This window comes from Gossypium hirsutum, chromosome A11 (genome assembly GCF_007990345.1).
Source record: "Gossypium hirsutum isolate 1008001.06 chromosome A11, Gossypium_hirsutum_v2.1, whole genome shotgun sequence".
Classification (NCBI taxonomy): Eukaryota; Viridiplantae; Streptophyta; class Magnoliopsida; order Malvales; family Malvaceae; genus Gossypium; species Gossypium hirsutum.
In genome coordinates, this window is record NC_053434.1 from 96,103,228 (window position 1) to 96,108,125 (window position 4,898).

Consider the following 4,898-nt stretch of genomic DNA (forward strand, 5'->3'; position numbering starts at 1 on the left):
TAATTACGTGAAAGTTTCGTAAAAAAATTTACCGTTTAAATGCTTAATTCGACAAAAAGGACTAAATCGCGTAAAATGTAAAAGTTGCATTCTATTAATTAAAGGAGTTATATAGCCTTGGATTTATAATATAGTGGCCTTGAATGGTAAATAGTCCATTAGCAACATGAGTAGACAATGATGGACAACCATTATGTGTTTTAATGTTTTAATATTAAGGCTAAATATGGTATTTGGTAAATGGTTAATAAATGATGTATTAAATAAAAATAAAAATGGATTTTGTCCATTTTATTTGCATTTGGCTGAATATTGAGAAAGAAGAAATCCATTTTTGGTGCTTAGGGGTTTGGCACTTGCATGATTAATTTGGTAAGTGTTTTGACTTAATTTTTGATGACTTTTACGTTTTTGTGATTGTTGCTTTGAGTAATAGCTAGCCCGTGCCTTTAATTTCAAAATTTTTCATGATTTTGTGAGATGCCATTGATGAATATTCATGCTTTTTAATGATTGAAGATGAAATATGGAAGTTAGAAGATAGTTTTACATATTTTACGAAGTGATTTTGAGTAAAAATGTAAATTACGACTAATTTGTGAAATTATGAAATTTTATGGTTAAAACTACTAATAAATGAAAATTGAGGGTTGTTATAAGCATGATAAATATTCGGCTAGACTTGGGTTGCGATAAATTTGAATGTGTTTTGTTTTACGAATCTAGGGACTAAATTGCAAAAAAATTGAAATAATAGGGAAAAATGTAATTTTTTCAAAAAGTGTAAATTTTTCAAAAGGTGTAAACTGTGTTAAATTGAATGAAATTTTGATTAAATAAATAAATTTTGTTATTATATAGATTGAGAAAAAAATGAGATTCAGATCTAGAACGGGGGAAAACAAAGTATCAGATTAGTCGACCTAATTCGTTGTTACAACTAACGAGGTAAGTTCGTATGTAATAAGTATTATTAAATTTATGTTTTTAATGCTTTGAAATCGTATAAATTGTATATACGTGACTCTTGTTATGTTTAACGACATATCGGCTAAGAATGACACTTAGTGTGCGGTTTGAAATAGCTTCGGCTAAATGTGACACTTGGTGTGCGGTTTGAGATAGCTTCGGCTATATATATATGTGACACTTAGTGTACGAAATGTTGAGAATGACACTTGGTGTGCGAGATATTGAGTATGTGATAAACCGTAATTTATACATATTTTTACCCTATGCTTAACGCATTTTATGGATGAATTTTCCTTAGAATTAGTGAATTCGATGCTCCTAATGCCTTAATTTCATGTTTTATACTTAGGTGAGCATAGAAGAGCGAAAGGAATGAGAAACGGGCCAAACATAGAGAAAATGGGCCAACATACAAAATCAACATAGCCTGGACTTCCTCATACGGGCAGACCACACGGCCGTGTCAACTTGGTAGAATCAAAGCACGACTCACACGGGTATAACACATGCCCGTGCCATTCTAACAGGCTCAAACACGGCCTGAAGTAATCGCACACGGGCGTGTCCTTACCGAGCCCAAGTTGAGTCCAATTCAAAAAAGGCCAATTTTGAGAGCGTCTAGGAATTCCAAAGCCTATAAATACACCCTAGAAGAGAAGAATAAGGGGGGCACAAGGAGGAAGGAAGGAATTACTCGAAGGAAGCCGATTGATCTATCTCAGAAGCCGGATTCATCATCAAGACTGAAGATCTCCCCTCAATTTCTCTTCAGGAGTTTGGGGTTTTCTTTATGTTTTGTATTCATTATTTTTCTGAGATGTTTTCCTTTTTAGTTATGAACTAGATCCCCTAAATACCTAAGGGGAATGAAACATAAGACAAATCTTGTTATTATTTTCTGAATTGTATGATAAATATTTAACTTGTTCTTAATTATATGTTCTTAATTCTTGTTTTGATATCCCAGGATACTGATTCAAGATAAGCTCTTATTTAGAGGAGGAATAGACCCTGTATAAAAGTACATTTATCATAATTAAGCATAGTTGATTGCGTGCCTAGAGATAGGGTGACAAGATTTTGCCGGATTAGGCTGAAACCTAATAAGGGGATCCATAGATCGAGTTAATGCAACCCTAGGGTGTTAATTAGAGAAAGGTCTCAATTATTCAACCTAGGGATTAGACGTTATTAGTCTTGAGTAGGGATATTAACATAACTTAGGGATCTCTACGGAACAAGTTAAATGAATAAATCGTCCGATTCGGAGTCAGAATAACAAGTGAAGTCTAGGTGGATTTTTCCTTAGGTATTATCTTAATTCAATCGATTTTCCCAAAAGTAATTCCCCAATTCTATTCTCTTTGAGTTTTTAGTTTAGATAATTAGTTAGTTAAGACAAAACCTAATTATTCTTAAGCTAGATAATAAAAAGACAGTCATTACTAGTACTTTTAGTTCCTTTGGGTTTGACAATCCGGTCTTGCTAAAACTATGCTACTGTTCGATAGGTACACTTGCCTACATTGCGATAATAGTTAGTTTCAAGAACGATTAATTATAAATATTTAAATCCTATCACGAGATCACGCGATCAAGTTTTTAGCGCCGTTGCCGGGGAACTAAGATATTAGGAACACTCAATTTTTATTAATTTAGCCATTTATTTTTCTTTCAAGATTAATTTTATTTTATTATTATTATTTATTAATTTACTTTTTCTTTCTCTTGGCAGGTTTTTATAGTTTATGACTAGAAGAAACCTGTCAGGACTACTACTTTTTGACGAAGAAATTGATCGCACAGCTCGTAGAAATCAGAGAGAAATAAGGCGAAGACTAAGATACACAAACGAAGAGAAAGAGGACGATATCTCAACTACGACCGAGGTGATGGCTGAAAATCAAGATAATCAGCTACCTCCTGCGATACCCACTGAACTAGGAAATCCGAATCCTGTTCCTCGTAGTATGTATGATTATGCTAAACCTATTTTAACAGGAACTAAGTCAAGTATAGTTAGGCCTGCTATTGCTGCGAATAACTTTCAACTAAAACCTAACACTATTCAAATGATACAGTAATTTGTTCAGTTTGATGGTTTGTAGGATGAGGATCCAAACACTCACTTGGCAAATTTCCTGGAATTCTGCGATACATTTAAAATTAATGGTGTTTCTGATGATGCCATCCATCTTCAGTTATTCCCTTTTTCATTGAGAAACAAAGCTAAACAGTGGTTGAACTCGTTACCACGAGGGTCAAATACTACTTGGGAACAAATGACCAAAAAATTTTTATTAAAATATTTCCCGCCGGCTAAAGCAGCCAAATTACGTAATGATATCTCTTCGTTTGTGCAGATGGACTTAGAAACTCTTTACAACGCATGAGAGAGATACAAGGACTTACTACGAAGGTGTCCTCACCATGGATTACCGTTATGGTTGCAAGTTCAAACATTCTACAATGGTGCGAACCCCTCGACAAGACAAATGATTGATGCAGTAGCGGAAGGAACCATTAACAACAAAACACCTGAAGAGGCTTACGAATTTATTGAAGAGATGTCATTGAATAAATATCAGTGGCAAGTCATGAGGACTAAGCCAACTAAAACAGCAGGCGCTTATAACGTCGAGTCGATTACCATGCTGTCAAACCAGGTAGAACTTCTAAATAAAAAGATTGATGGTTTACTTGGTTCTACTCAGGTACATCCAGAATGAGGTGCGAGATGAATGGAGGAGGGGCATGCACAGAGTATCAACCCTTCAACTCTAGCATCGAGGAGGAACAAGTCTACTATATGGGTAACAATAACTCTAGATCCCAAAATAACCCATACAGTAACACTTATAATGCAGGTTGGAGGAACCATCCCAATTTCTCGTGGGGCAGTCAAGGAAATCAAATACTACAACACCCTCCAGGTTTTCAACAACCACCCTATCAACAGGAAAAGAAATCGAACCTTGAAGAGATGCTATCTAAATTTATCTCGGTGTCAGAAACCCATTTCCAGAACACTGAGACAACACTTAAAAATCAACAAGCATCGATCCACGGGCTTGAAACTCAGATAGGCTAGCTGTCCAAACTAATCTCTGAATAACCATAAGGTAGCTTGCCAAGTGATACTGAACCCAACCCAAGGGAACAACTCAACGCAATTAATGTTCACGATGAAGAAGGATTCATTGAGCCTAAGCCAGAACCGGGACAAGAAACTGTGGTGAGTAGAGGTCCAGGTGAGGTAGGTCATAATAAAAAACAAATCAGTGAATGTCGAATATAAACCTCGTATGACATACCCCAACTCTTAAAAAAATTACACATTAACTTACCATTTATTGAAGCTCTATCACAGATGCCAAATGCAATGAAGTTTTTAAAGGAGCTTTTAGCAAATAAGCGGAAGTTGGACGAGGCGTCGCATGTGGAGCTAAACGCATCTATTCTACAGAATAAACTACCCAGAAAACTAAAAGATCCAGGGAGTTTTACAATTCTTTGCTTAATTGGTAGTTTAGATGTTAATAATGCATTAGCTGATTTAGGGGCTAGTATTAATGTCATGCCTTACAAAATGTTCAAACAATTAGGTCTCAGGAAACCCAAACAAACTAGGATGAGCATTCAATTAGCAGATAAAACTATAAGATTTCCTAGGGTAATTATTGAGGATATGCTAGTTAAAATCGATAAATTTATATTTCCCGTTGACTTCATTGTTCTAGACACAGAGGAGGATAGCAACACTCCTTTGATTTTAAGAACCCTTTTTAGAAACTGCTAAAACGATTATTGATGTTGGCACAGGTGAGCTCACACTTCGTGTAGGAGACGGAACAATCACCCTTCAAGCTTGCAATTCTGGCAACATATCGAAAATTGAAGGTGATCGTCTAAACCATTCTATCAAA

At 35.4% G+C, this 4,898-nt stretch overlaps 1 non-coding gene across 1 annotated transcript; it reads right to left on the reverse strand.

Annotated features, from left to right (window-relative positions):
• Positions 1-3,303: 3,303 nt before the first annotated feature.
• On the reverse strand, positions 3,304-3,409 carry LOC121210207 (small nucleolar RNA R71). Its single transcript, XR_005905331.1, has one exon. It is a non-coding gene; the product is annotated as a small nucleolar RNA R71 (small nucleolar RNA).
• Positions 3,410-4,898: the final 1,489 nt, after the last annotated feature.